General features: G+C 45.5%; 1 protein-coding gene across 1 annotated transcript in view; it reads right to left on the bottom strand.

Annotated features, from left to right (window-relative positions):
* Positions 1-12,656: 12,656 nt before the first annotated feature.
* The window catches only part of IGFBPL1 (insulin like growth factor binding protein like 1), a 102,665-nt gene continuing 99,941 nt past the window's right edge, over positions 12,657-15,380 (bottom strand). Inside the window, exon 5 of the mRNA XM_069236465.1 lies at positions 12,657-13,114. The gene's annotated coding sequence lies outside the window, so the exon portion shown is untranslated. The remainder of the gene's footprint in view (positions 13,115-15,380) is intronic.

The raw sequence follows: 15,380 nt of genomic DNA, 5'->3' as shown, positions 1-15,380 counted from the left end.
ACCAAATTATAAAGAAGTTGAATTTGAATTGACTACGCCCTAGTCCGTTCATGGTTAAGACTCGAACAGATCTTCAGAGTAGTATTAGCAGATAGTGAAACAACAGTGACTCTAGACTATTCTTTCAGGTAAGTCTTTGGATAAGGTATTCCTCATTATCACTCACCAGTTAAGTATATTTCTTACTAATGTGATCATTCGTAGTGACTGCACAGCACAGTTGCACACCATTTCCATTTACTACACACAACCTCCAAAACCAAAAATTAGAAATATAGGCTTCCTTCTGGAAATTCTGGTTAGCTGGTAATTTGTTCATGGATTAGTTTGTGTCTCTTGAAGTTTTTAGATACTGAAAGGTGGTTGTAACTTTCAGGAATTATTCAAACGGAGTATAATAAGGAAAGGCATTTGGCAAAATACTCAACATAGGGCCAGGTGTATGAAACTTTTTAATAGTAGTAAACTCTGTGATTCACTAATTTTGTGTGTTTGCGATTGCTATAAAGTGTTGTACTTTGTACTAATCCCATGTTAGGGGTCACTAAAGTTTCACTGACTCCTAAAATGGGTTTAGAAATGGATTACAAATCACATTTTGGAAAGGGTATGTTGTAGATGTAATTTTCAAGTTACAATTCCTATCTATATGTATCAATGGTTTGCGATCCAAATACATATCGCAAACCATTGAAAAATTACAGAGCCCAAGCTGAAGTGGTAAATTATTCTTAAAAGAGAAGTGGGCCCCTTTGGAAACCTTTACCTTTGTGAATTGGGGTAGTTTCTGGGAAGTAGACAATGGTACTGCTAACTCTCAATGTAACTTTTGAAAAAAGTATTTTTTTAAAGCAGCCCCATTTCCTTGCAGGAAATGGGGCTGCATTAAAAAAAAAAGTTTTCATGGGGGCGTGCCTTGGTTGCCAACTATGGTGGTTGCTCTTTAACCCCTTCGCTGCTAGGCCTTTTACCTCCTATGCCGAACATTTTTTTGGCTATTTGGAGCAGTTCACGCTTAAGCGCTCATAATGTTTTCTCCACATAAGCTACCCATGCCAAATGTGTGTCTTTTTTTCCAATATCCTATTGATTTTAGAGGTACCCAGACTTTGTGGGTTCCCCTGAAGGAGACTAAGAAATTAGCCAAAATGCAGCAAAAAGTTAATTTTTTAAAAAATACATGGAAAAAAAAGGGCTGCAGAAGAAGGCTTGTGGTTTTTTCCCTGAAAATGGCATCAACAAAGAGTTTTGCGGTGCTAAAATCACCATCTTCCCAGCTTTCAGGAACAGGTGGACTTAAATCAGAAAACCCAATTTTTCAACACAATTGTGGCATTTTACTGGGACATACTCCATTTTCCCTATTTTTTGTGCTTTCATACTCTTTTCAGTTAGTGACAGAAATTGGTGTAAAACCAATGCTGGATCCCAGAAAGCTAAACATTTCTGAAAAGTAGAAAAAAATCTGAATTCAGCAAGGGGTAATTTGTGTACGTCCTACAGGTGTTTCCTACAGAAAACAACAGCTGAAATAAAAGAATATTGAAACTGAGGTGAAAAAACCAACCATTGTTCCCCACGTTTTACTCAGTGACTTTTTCCTCAGATGTCAGATTTTTAAAAGCAACATACCGTTACGTCTGCTGGACTCTTCTGGTTGCAGGGATATATAGGGCTTGTAGGTTTATCAAGAACCTTAGGTACACAGAGCCAATAAATGAGCTGCACCTTGCAACAGGTTTTCATTGTATACCGGGTATACAGCAATTCATTTGCTGAAATATAAGAAGTAAAAATAGGTATCAAGAAAACCTTTGTATTTCCAAAATGGGCACAAGATAAGGTGTTGAGAAGCAGTGGTTATTTGCACATCTCTGAATTCTGGGTGCCCATACTACCATGTGAATTACAGGGCATTTCTCAAATAGTCATCTTTTTTACACACTGTCTTACATTTGGAAGGACAAAATGTAGAGAAAGACAAGGGGCAATAACACTTGTTTTGCTATTCTGTGTTCCCCCAAGTCTCCGAATAAAAATGGTACCTCACTTGCATGGGTAGGCCTAATGCTCGTGACAGAAAACACAACATGGAGACATCACAATTTTACATTGAAATCTGACATGTTTTTGCAAAGTGCCTAGCTGTAGGTTTTGGCCTCTAGCTCATCTGGCATTTAGGGAAACCTACCCATCCTGCACATTTTTTAAAACAAGACACCTAGGGGAATCCAAGATGCCAAGATGGGGTGACTTGTGGGGCTCTGACCAGGTTCTGTTACCCACAATCCTTTGCAAACCTCAAAATTTGGCCAAAAAAACACCTTTTCCTCTCATTTCGGTGACAGAAAGTTCTTGAATCTGAGAGGAGCCACAAATTTCCTTCCATCCAGCGTTCCCCCACGTCTCCCGATAAAAATGGTACCTCACTTGTGTGGGAAGGCCTAGCGCCCGCAACAGGAGTTGCCCCAAAACACAACGTGGATACATCACATTTTCCCAAAGAAAACAGACCTGTTTTTTGCAAAGTGCCTAGATGTGGATTTTGGCCTCTAGCTCAACTGGCACCTAGGGAAACCCACAAAACCTGAACATTTTTGAAAACCAGACACCTAGGGGAATCCATGAAGGGGTGACTTGTGGGGCTCTGGCCAGGTTCTGTTACCCATAATCCTTTGCAAACCTCAAAATTTGGCCAGAAAAACACTTTTTCTTCTCATTTCGGTGACAGAAAGTTCTGGAATCCGAGAGGAGCCACAAATTTCCTTCCACCCAGCGTTCCCCCAAGTCTCCCGATAAAAATGGTACTTCTCTTGTGTGGGTAGGCCTGGTGCCCGTGACAGGAAATGCCCCAAAACACTATGTGGATGCATCAAAATTATCAAATACAAAACTAACTGTTTTTGCGAGGGGCACCTGGGTTTTTGGTCCTGGACTCAGCAGCCATCTATGGAAACCTACCAAACCCAGACATTTCTGAAAACTAGACACCCAGGGGAGTCCAGGGAGGTGTGACTTGCGTGGATCCCCCAATCTTTTCTTACCCAGAATCCTCAGCAAACCTCACATTTAGCTAAAAAAAAACAAATTTTCCCACATTTTTGTGTGGGATCACCCCACCGGGACACATTTCCTACCACCCAATGTTCCTCCCAGACTCCCGGTAAAAATGATACCTCACTTGTGTAGGTGGGCCAAGTGCTTGTGACAGGGAAGAGCCAAAAACATGTCAAAATTGAGAGGGAACCAAAGCGGGTCCAAAAGGGCAGTTTGAACATTTTTAGGCTGACAAGTGCAGCAGAATTTTTACCGGTATAGATGAGACAATGCTGGGTGGTAGGAATTTTGTGGATTCCTGCAGATTCCGGAAGGTTCCATCACAAAAATATGGGAAAAATGTGTGATTGCCTGCAAAGTTGGAGGTTTGCAGACCATTGAGGGTAAGAAAATGGTGCAGGGTACATGTGAAGCACACCACCCTGGAATCACCCAGATGTTTAGTTTTCAGATGTGTCTAGGTCTTGTGGGTTTTTCTACATGGCATTGTCCCAAAGTTCATAAAGTGCAGCCCTCACCATTCCAAGTGGTACGATTTTAAGAGTTAGCCAAGCTCTCATGGCCAAATGTAAAACCAAAACCCCAAATAATCAAATGTCCTTTTGTTTGCCGTGGGATAAGATGTTTTAGTGTGTGGGGGAAGAGCTGAAAGACTGTTACCCCCTTCAGTTGGGGTGGGGGCATAACCAGGCCCATACTGGTTGGTAGCCACCACCCCACTATTTTTTTATTTTTTTAAAATTCCCTGGCATCTAGTAGACTTTCTGCCCCCCCAGGGTGTAGATCGGGGGTAATTGCCCCATCTTCCCACCTCTGGCAGAACAACTTTGGCCCCGTTTGTTTAGGGTGGGGGTATGGCCAAAAATGTGCCCCCATGGAGACCGACCCTTGCCCAAGGGGCTGCCCCACCAAACAAAACACACACATACACACACACACACACACACCAATCCCTGGTGCCTAACTGGTTTCTGCCCCCCGGGGGCAGATCGGCCTAATAGAAATAGGCCAATCTGCCCCCAAGGGGTGCAGAAATGGCCTAAAATAAATCTGCACCACCAGGGGAGCAACCCTTGCCTAAGGGGTCGCTCCCCTTGTGTGAAATTGTGGCAAAAAAAAATCCCGGTGCTTAGTGGTTTCTGCCCCCTAGGGGGCACATTGGGCTAATAAAAATAGGCTGATCTGCCCCCAAAGGGGGGAGAAATGGCTTAAAATAAATGTGCCCCCCAGGGGAACGACCCTTGCGTAAAATTGACACCAAAAAATAAAGATCCCTGGTGTCTAGGTGTTTCTGCCACCCTTGGGGGCAGATTGGCCTAATAAAAATAGGTTGATCTGCCCCCAACTGGGGCAGAAATGGCCTAAATACAATTTGCTCCCCAGGGGAGCGACCCTTGCCTATGGGGTCACTCCCACCTCTAAAAATAAAAATAAAAATATCCATGGCACCTAGAGGTTTATGCTTCCCCCCCCCCCCCCGGGGAAAGATCAGCCTAATAACAATAGGCCAATCTGGCCAGGGGCTGAAATGGCCTAAAATAAATTTTACCCCCACCCCCGGGGATCGAACCTTGCCTAAGAGGTCGCTCCCCTTGCATGAAATTCGCTTTTTAAAAAAACTCCCTGGTGTCTAGTGGTTTCTGACCTCCTTGGGGGCAGATTGGCCCCATAAATACAGGCCGATCTGCCCCCAAGGGGGCAGAATTGACCTAAATATTATTTGCTACCTAAGGGAGCGACCCTTGCCTAAAGGGTCGCTTCCCACCTCTAAAAAACAAAACAAAATGAAATTATTTTTATCCCTGGCGCCTAGAGGTTTCTGCCCTCACTGGGCGTAGATCGGCCTAATAACAATAGGCTGATCTGCCCCCGGGGGGGCAGAAAAGGCCTTAAAAAAATTGCCCCCCTGGGGAGTGACCTTTGCCCAATGGGTCGCTTCCCTTATGCCAATTTCCTTATTTCAAATAATCCCTGGTGTCTAGTGGGCATTTCAACAGCCAGATCGCTTCACGATCTGGCTGCTGAAATGCTCTGAGAGAATTCAAAGGGAAGGAAATTCCTTTCCTTCCCTTTGAAGCCTCTCAGGCCCCCATCACATGATCAGAAAAGAAATGCTTTGCATTTCTCTTGATTGCGCTGGAAGCTGAGCTCCCAGCTCAGTAGGAGGTGGCCTCTGATGAGGTCAGCGCGCAATCGCACGCTGACATCATCAGACCTCACTAAGGTGGGTCAGGGAGGGTTGGGGAGGGTTGGGTGGGGTCGGGATGGAAGGGCTTCCCCTTCCATCCCTGCCTTGGGGGGGTGGGAGGGAAGCCCACAGATGGGGTGCTAGCACTCCCTCCGAGCTCATGTGCCTGGATGTAATGGTTACATCCCCGGCACAGGAGCACTGTGCCAGTAGATGTAACCATTACGTCCCCAGCACAGAACGGGTTAAGGAGCTTTGCCGTCTCATGTCTGTAATCTTCTGCAGCTGCTGCTCCTCAGGGCAGTCCTGCCCGGGCTGAGCTGATATAGGTGGTGGACATTAGGCACCTCTTCGGCACCGACCGCTGGCGCACAGTGGAGAGGAAGAACACTGCAACAACATCCTGGGCCGAAGGCTGTCGGAGGAGCCGCGTGGTGGCTGAGACGAAGGCCTGGTAGTGGCCGAGAGGGAGCGGTCTCAGAGCCAGGACCAACGATTCCAAGCTGGATTTGAGTGTCCAGGAAGACCCCTCCCTGTTCCCCGACAGCCTAGCCATCAATTGTTTTGGAGGCTTGGCTGGGTGCCTGTACCCTTTGCTAACAGTGCCAGAAGCAGGTGCAATCATCCCTGGCGGCGAGAAGGGACGAGACCCAAAATCGAGGCGGAGAGGGCGGGGCAAGGGGGCCCAGCATTAAGGTGCCTGCTAGCTGACAGGGGCTCGGCGAGAAGTGGCCCTCGGTTGTGGAATAGTGGAACAAGGTCTTGCACTGCGTAGGTGCACAGCAGGCAACGTGTTGTACCCCAGAAGCTCGCACATGGACTAAAATCGTAAGAGGACCCCCAATGATGTGCACTGAATCTGGGTGAGCAGACACCCTGGCAGGTGATGGGGGCTTTGTCAGTGCACTCTGGCGCTGACTCCCACCTGGCTGCAACAAACCTTGATCGCCACTGCTGCTGGGCCTTGCGGTCTTGAAGGGTTGAATTTTGTGGACATCACGGAGATCTGGATTAGGACCTCAGACTGCGGGGAAGCTCTGCACCTACAGGTCTGAATTGGAGGGAGATGCTGGAGCACAGGGGGTTCAGTCTTAGTCATAGCGCTGGAGGCCTCTGCCTCTCTCCTCTTGCCCCCTTCAACCCCCCCACCCCCATTGGTATGCTGCCGCTGTGGGCACTTTGTTCACCTCAGTGGAATTCAGAGATTAAGGCCCTGATTTATGCTTTTTGGTGCAAAACTGCACTAAAGCAGTTTTGCACCAAAAGGTTTAGCACCGGCTTCCCACATTTCTGAGCACCAGCAGGGCAGTATTTATGGAATGGTGCCAGACATTGCAAAGTGTAGTCTAGTGTAAAAAAAATGACGGTTGCCAGGTGGGGCTGGTGGTAAGGAAGAAGGGGGTTTTGCACCACAAAATGACATTAGGCAGGTTAGAGTAAAAAAAATTACTCTTACCAGCCTAGCGTCATTTTCTGACGCAACACCATCCATACCACATGACACCTGTCTTAGAAAAGACAGGAGTCATGCCCACCACCCCAGTGGCCTGCACAGGGGACCAGGGTCCCATGGCCATAACCATTGCACCCAGTGCCTATAGGAGGTCCCATTTCAGGGCCCCCAATGGCACTTAAAAAACTTTTTTTTTTAAACTATACTTACTTGGGATGGGGTCCTCCATCCTCAGCTGTCCCTCTGGTGTGGGTGGAGGTGTCCCTGGGGCTTGGGAAGGGCACCTGTAGGCTTATTCCATGATGTTCCACCATGGAGATAGGCCCACAGGTCCCCTAACGCCTGCCCTGACCCAGGCATTAAATAATGGTGCAAAGCAATCTTTGCACCATTATTCAACTCCCTCCCCCCCGCGTGACTTTAGTATGGGGGGATAAATATGGCGCTGAGGCCTTGGAGTCATTTTTTTGCACTGGAATGCCTACTTTGCATCTCATTGACACAAGGTAGGTTTCCACGTCCAAAACATGACTTTAACTCCATAAATTTGTTGCTAGACGGGTCTAGCGCCAAAGTATAAATATAGAGTTAGTTTTGCACCGAATTTGCGTAAAAAAAAGTCACAAATTCATCGCAAAACAAGTATAAATATGCCCCAAAGTGAGGGGCAGTTGACTGAATTTAGCAGGGCCCAGCAGAGCTGGACTTGCGTCCCTGCCCATCAAGCAGAGGCTAGCTGAGACTTGTGCACACACTGGGGGACTCTCCCTCCCCGATTGGAGCTAACTGTGGGTCCGGGGGTGATCACGTGTGAAGTGAGTGGTGCCTAATGACCAATATCTGGGACAGTGATCAAGCCTAGGGGCTGCAGAGGGGTGCTGCTGCAGGGGGGCAGTAGCCAATGAGTCTCTGATTCATGCTACCTTGTCCCGCTTGAAGCCTCTGTGGGCTTTTCCCCCTGTTTATGAGAGATTGCTGAGTAGTTACCTCCCGGCTCTTCCATTATGGGGCGTTGATGGTGGGAGGAAGGTGATACCTCTGCGTCTGTATCACATTGCCCCCCTGGGTACGAATCACCTCTCTATGATGGGAAAGGGATCCACTGACTAAACACAAATGCCTCACCAAGCGGAGATAATCTCTGTGATCCCAGGCTGGTGTAGTAGAGGCCACTCATGCAGGGGAAGCATGACAGCAGAAATCACCAGTAGACACCAGTGATTTTTTTTTAGGTGTACATTTTAATAAGGGGAGCGGCTCCTTGACAAGCGCTGCTCCCCAGAGGGCCAAATTATATTTAGCCCATTTCTGCCCCCCCCCCCGGGGTCAGACTGTGGGCAGATCGGCCTAATATAATTAGACTGATCTGCCCACGGGTGGGGGGCAGAAACCCAGTAGACACCAAGGATAATTTTTTGTTTGTTTATTTTAATTTTTTTATGTGTGGGGAGCGATCCCTTAGGCAAGGGTTGCTCCCGGGGGCAAATTATTGTTAGGCCATTTCTGCCTCGGTGGGCCCAGAAACCACTAGACACCGTTTTTTTTTTTTAATCATACTTACGCATAAGGGGAGCGGCCTTTGGGCAAGGGCCGCTCCCCGGGGGGGGGGGGGACAATATTGTTAGGCCATTTCTGCCCCCAGGGGACAGATCGGCCTAATATAATTAGGCCGATCTGTCCAGGGGGGGGCAGAAATCCCCTAGATGCCAGGGATAAAAATGTTTGTTTATTTTTTTTAATATGTGGGAAGCGACCCCTTATGCAAGGGTCGCTCCCCTGGGGGGCAAATTGTATTTAGGCCATTTCTGCCCCCCCAGGGGGCAGATCGGTCTATTTTTGTTAGGCCAATCTGCCCCCAAGGGGGACAGAAACCTCTAGACACCAGGGATTGGTGTGTGTGTATGTGTGTATGTTGTTTGGGGGGCAGCCCCTTGGGCAAGGGTCACTCCCCATGGGGGTACATTACTGTTGGCCATATCTGCACCCCTTAGGGGCAGATCTGCCTATTTTTAGAAGGCCCATCTGCCCCCAAGGAGAGCAGAAAGGCCACCAGAGACCAGGGAAGATTTTTTTTCAAAATAAGAGGTTGGGGGTATGGCCATAACCCCTCCCCAAATAAATGGGGCCAAAGTTGTTCTGCCCACAAGTGGGCAGATTGGGGAATTACCCTGATCCACACCCCGGGGGGGGGGCAGAAAGTCCACTAGATGCCAGGGAATTAAAAAAAATATATAGTGGGGTGGTGGCTACCAACCTGTATGGGTCTGGTTATGCCCCCACCCCAGCTGAAGGGGTAACAGTCTTTCAGCTCTCCCCCGCACCCTAAAACATCTTATCCCATGGCAAGCAAGAGGACATTTGATTATTGTGGGTTTTGGTTTTACATTTGGGCCTTGAGAGCTTGGTAACTCTCAAAATCGTCCCACTTGGAATGGGGAGGGCTGCACCTTTTTGACTTTGGGGCGCTGCCATGTAGAAAAATCCACAAGACCTAGACACATCTGAAAACTAAAGATGTGGCTGATGCACTGTGCACCATTTTCTTACCCACAATGCCCTGCAAACCTCCAACTTTGCTGGAAATCACACATTTTTCCCACATTTTTGTGAGGGAACCTTCCGGAATCTGCAGGAATCCACAAAATTCCGACCACCCAACATTGTTTTATCCATACCGATAAAAGTTCTGCTGCACTTGTCAGCCTAAAAATGTTTTTTTCAAACTGTCCTTCTGGACCCACTTTGGTTCCTCCTCAATTTTGACATGTTTTTGGATGTTCCCTGTCACAGGCACTTGGCCGACCTACACAAGTGAGGTATCATTTTTACCCGGGAGACTGAGGGGAATGTTGGGTGGTAGGAAATTTGTCCCAGTGCGGTGATCCCACACAGAAATGTGGGAAAATGTGTTTTTTTAGTTAAATTTGAGGTTTGCTGAGGATTCTGGGTAAGAAAACATTGGGGATCCACGCAAGTCACACCTCCCTGGTCTTCCTCGGGTGCCTAGTTTTCAGAAATTTCTGGGTTTGGTAGGTTTCCCTAGATGGCTGCTGAGCCCAGGACGAAAAACCCAGCCTCTCCCCCCCAGCAAAAACAGGTAGTTTTGAATTTGATAATTTTTATGTGTCCACATAGTGTTTTGGGGCATTTCCTGTTGCGGGCGCTAGGCCTACCCACACAAGTGAGGCACCATTTCTATCGGGAGACTTGGGGGAAAGCTGGGTGGAAGGAAATTCATGGCTCCTCTCAGATTCCAGAGCTTTCTGTCACCAAAATGAGAGGAAAAAGTGTTTTTTTGCCAAATGTTGAGGTTTGCAAAGGATTCTGGGTAACAGAACCTGGTGAGAGCCCAACAAGTCACCCCATCTTGGATTTCCCTAGGTTTCTAATTTTTAAAAAATGCATAGGTTTGGTAGGTTTCCCTTGGTGCCGGCTGAGCTAGAGGCCAAAATCCACAGCTAGGCACTTTGCAAAAAACACGTCAGATTTCAATGTAAAAAATGTGATGTGTCCATGTTGCGTTTCCTGTCGCAAGCATTAGGGCTACCCACGCAAGTGAGGTACCATTTTTATCGGGAGACTTGGGGGAACATAAAATAGCAAAACAAGTGTTATTGCCCTGTGTCTTTCTCTACGCATCTGCTTTACTGTGGTGACTCCTCTCCAATTCTAACTTCGGACATGAGGGTGGCACTGGCAGTCTAGGCCGCTGCTGCAAAAGCCATGTGATTGGTGGGTAGGCTGAGATTGTAATGCGGTGGGGCAGCAGACTCCCACAAGTCGCAGCTCTTAGTGTTTTTTCTGCTTGTTATACAATAGGCATATCCATTTTGGCAGATGAGATCCATAATAGGTCACTGAAGTTCTTTCAAAATTTACAAACCGAATATGACATGCATTACAAACAATTCTTTAAATACCTCCAGCTGTCATGCACTCAGTCCAAAGAAGAGATCCTCAACTACTCCCCACTTGAAGCAAAAATTCTACTTACAAGTATCAAAGATCATAAACTATCCAACATATATAAAATGCATCTCTGAAACTTGCCTGATCCGATGGTGGGTGTGAGGGCAGGGTGGGAGGGAGACCTGGGACCGATGGATGACGAGGATTGGCAGGAGGAGGTGGAAGCCCCTAGAGAGGCAGTAATAGCCTCCCAATTTCGACTGATACAGTGTAAGCTGCTTCATTGCACATACTTTACTAGAGCAAGACTACACCACATGGGACTGATAGCTATTGTGAATTGCCTACGATGTGATTACCCATACAGGGATATACCCCATACACTCTGCCACTGCCCACACTCTCACACTTTTGGAATGGGGTCCTGAGATGCCTGGAGGGAGTGCTGGGCTGGAGCGTATCCAGAGATCTCAAACTTATCATCTTACACGTTACATATGACCTAGAAGGAAACAGGTATCAGAGGTTACTGTTGTGTTTGGGTATGATCATTGCAAAACAAGATATTGCGCAAGTATGGAAAGAAACTGAGGCTCCCTCCATTGAGTAGTGGCTCAAGGGCATGGATTATGTATAGTATTAGAACGCCCAATCTACCTGGTGAGAGGGTGCTCCCAGAAATACCCCAAAGTTTGGAAGCATTAGGCCGAGTACAACAGTATACATATAGTACCCTGCTCAGCTAGGCCATGGTCCAAGTCTGGAGATGCACGCTCACACGTCTCTGAGGTGAGGGGCTTGAGGCCTGCTACGCAGTCATGTTGTACTATGTTTAGTGCATTGTTGCCTAAATGTTCGGCCTCAATGCTAGAGCCATGACAATGTCTCTTGTGCTCTTATGCTATTCTAATGCTCTGTACCATCTTTGGGAGCAGATCATTAAAATCAATAAGAATATTTGTTTTTTCTTCAAAAAAAAAGTTTTCTTTATTTAAAAGCAATCAACGGCATGGTGGTCCAAATGACCCTTGCCGGTCACCATTCCTATGATTGTGACCCATTGGAGTGATTAGCATTTTGCAACCTACCAAGAGCAAACTAATTTAGTAGGTAGGATTGAGAACCAGTATGATTTCTTATTGTGCAAACTGACCTATTAGTATATAATTTGGTACACAAAGTAATTTACTGGTCGCAAAAGGTGGAATTGCAAATTGCTACTACTTTTTACGACAAGAAAGAAAGTCCATCTGGACCATAGTTTTCCAGGTTGACATTTTCAGTTCTAAATGTTAATTGCATCCTGGTGCATGTTTTGTGATATTGTCCCCATTTTAATTCTTCCAGAATTAACATTCTTTGGCTAGTTTTAGGAAGAATGAGATCCACAATAGGCGTTGTGTTCTGCGTTAGTAAGGAGAGGTAAATTTCCTGATGTTTTCGTAGCAGGCACTCTTTTTCTACTAGATATACGAAAATAACTTTAGAATCTTTCGTATAAAACTGATTAATATACCCTTTCCGGTTTTGTAGACGAGGGTCAGGTATGTAACTTTAACTGATTTATTGATTTGTGACATGATTTATTAATAATATAAACAACAAATATGATTGATTGAGTGATTGGTTGGGTAATTGATTGATTTTTTGACTTATAATGGACCATGTATGATTGTACAGGGGAAACACAAGCGCAATTCTACGTTATACATAAAAATGTATAATAAAACCAAACACAGTTAGGTTACAGAAACAAAACACAATAACGAAGTAAGTAAAGTGATAGTAATTGCAAAAAACAATATGTAATTTACTGTGTCATCGAGTGGAAACCATTTATAACTAGCCACCTGGATTTCCTACCAGTGAACTCGACTAGTTTCCTGCCCGGCTAAAGGTTTGAAGAATGCCAGAGGATTCATTTTAATGCATGACGATTCAAAGATGTTCATTGAGGTTTCACAGAAAAAGTTATGAATGAGATTCCTCTTCAGATGATGAGTGAAAGCTATTAAATGCCACTTGTTTCATGCATACTCAACTACTTGATCAAAGTGAATTTATTTTATTTATTAAACTCATACAATTGTTGACCGAGGTTTTGGATACATCACAACATAATTAATCATAAGTCATAATTCAAAACCACATTTTTTCTTTAGATAATGATACAAACATACAATTTTTTAAGTAGTGTCAGCATACAAAATGGAATAAAAACATGTAACGCAGCCCTTACAGATATGATTTAGAAGGTAACAAATACCCTGCTATGGATCATTCTCAGGCCTAGGCCCTACAACTATTTAAACATTGGCATTTTATTTTGATCTAGATTTTAGAAAAGCAGACAAATATACAAGTGTTTATAACAACCATATAAAACTATGTTCTACTTTTTTATTGCGTTCAGGAGCAGCGCAGGCGACAGTCACTGACGGCTGTTCCACAGCTAGAGCTCCACTCCCTCGGATAGAGCCGGGTCGGCTTTGAAAGATTTACTCACCCTAGAGAAGCAGAAAACAGATATGGGGATATCAGAGATACGAATATACTATTTACAATTGTCTTCGGCTATTTAATGATAGAATATCACAACAGCTCCTTAACCTTTATTGAGCTCTGGCTTTCTTGATTTATAAACCATCCCATCACTCAATTAGTTCAAGTTCATTCATGTAAATACAAAGAGCAACAATTCAGCACCTTTGGAGCCTGACACTTTTGAATACTTCTGCGCTTGAGCCACAAGAGAACTGTAGAAAGTTCCGGCCCTCTCTCCTCAGCACAAATTCGGACTAGTGAGGCTTGAGCCAAGTCATGCATTCAGATTATTCAAGCAAGAGGGGGGACCTTTGATCCACAGTGACAATCCAGGCATCAGATGAAGTAGCATTGCGCCCACTCTGAAGCACGTGACAGTAAGCTGGCTCGGCCAGGTGCAGTACAGGAAACTAAGGGGAGCAAAGTAAGAACTTAGGGGCTTTATTATAGCCCCCTAGCGCCACCTTGTGCCACATTAACGTCATTTATTTGACATTAATGTGGCCCAACGCGGCTTTAAAAGGGGGATTCCATTCTTTGGAATGTGCCCCTAAGTACTCTGCAGGAGTAGCGCCAATATTTTACCGCTACTTCTGCATAGTACTTCAATAGCGTCATAGAAAATTACACTATTGCCCCCTACCTTGTGCCATGCTGCGCTGTATTTGAAATACGGCGCACACATGGTGGTCGTAAGGGGGTGCTAAGGGTCGCAGGTGCCACTTTCCATAAATCTGCCCCTTGTTTGCCCACATGTCTCATTGCTGTGCACAGACTAACAAACAGAGGGAGGGGACTCCCACTGGATCAGGGACAAAAACAGTACAGCAATCAAAAAATCCAGAAGGAATAAATATATGACCAACTATCTAAGCGAAAACCTCAATTTTTCACTGAAAAATAATTTCTTTATTACAATTAAACCAATTTAATCATAGTATCCACAAATTACCTGTGCACCCAAAATATCTAATACAAAATATATGTATAACAATAAAATATAATTATATACAAATAATACACATAAAGGGATCAGCCAACACTTCCGTTCGGGCACCGTAGTACATAACGCATAGGCTGCTTAGCCATCCAGTGGCAAGCAGTAACAAAGAAAGGTAGTGACAGATTGTCCAAGGAAAGTATCTAGCCTCAGTGAGAGAAAACAATCACTGGAAAGATGTCCGATACAGTCCACAGATTAGTAAATCCAACACTTCGGGAATTCCAACAGTCACTCCTTAGGAATTACAGTCGACGCGTTTCAGCCTTAGCAAATCCGGCCTCTTCAGGACAATAGAAACAGTGCCTTTGGGTAGTAAATTCATAAACTGCAGGGGTGGTAAATAAGTAGAGTATCGCAACCAAGCTCTTACTATTAATAAACACCGACCCGGTCAACTTTGTTACGGGATTACATCTTGTACGCCCAGATTTAGGGGCATATTTATACTTTTGATGCAAAACTGCACTAACGCAGTTTTGCATCAAAAAGTTTAGCACCGGCTTGCGTCATTCCTCAGCGCCAGCCAGGTGTCATATTTATGGAATGGCACAAGCAAGTGAAAAGGATGGGCTAGCGTTAAAAATGTTTATGTTAGCTAGTTTGGGATGGCATTATGGGGGACGTGGGTTTTGCACCAAAAAATGACATTAGGCTGGTTAGAGTAAAAAAAATGCCTCTAACCAGCCTATAGTCATTTTCCGATGCAAAACCATCCATACCGCATGACTCCTATCTTAGAAAAGACAGGAGTCATGCCATTACCCCAATGGGCAGCACAGGGGACCAATGTCCCCTGGGCATGGCCACTGCACCCTGTGCCATGCAGGTGGCCCCAAGTTGGGCCCCTGATTGCACTTTCATTTAAAAAAAATAATAATACTTACCTATACGTACACTTACCTGGGATGGGGTCCCCTATCCTCCGGTGTCCCTCTGGTGTGGGTAGGGGTGTTCCTAGGGCTTGATGAGGGCACCTGTGGACCTGTTTCATGGTGTTTAACGATGGAAATGGGTCCACAGGTCCCCCTGCCATTTACCACTGCAGTTAAGTAACTTATAAGTCACCTATATGTCTAACCTTTACCTGGTAAAGGTTGGGTGCTAAGTTACTTAGTGCGTGGGCACCCTGGCACTAGCCAAGGTGCCCCCACATCGTTCAGGGTAAATTCCCCGGACTTTGTGAGTGCGTGGACACCATTACACGTGTGCACTGTACATAGGTCACT

This window comes from Pleurodeles waltl, chromosome 1_2 (assembly GCF_031143425.1).
Source record: "Pleurodeles waltl isolate 20211129_DDA chromosome 1_2, aPleWal1.hap1.20221129, whole genome shotgun sequence".
NCBI lineage: Eukaryota > Metazoa > Chordata > Amphibia > Caudata > Salamandridae > Pleurodeles > Pleurodeles waltl.
Note: the sequence above shows the minus strand (reverse complement) of the source record. Positions and strands in the feature narration are given on the sequence as shown.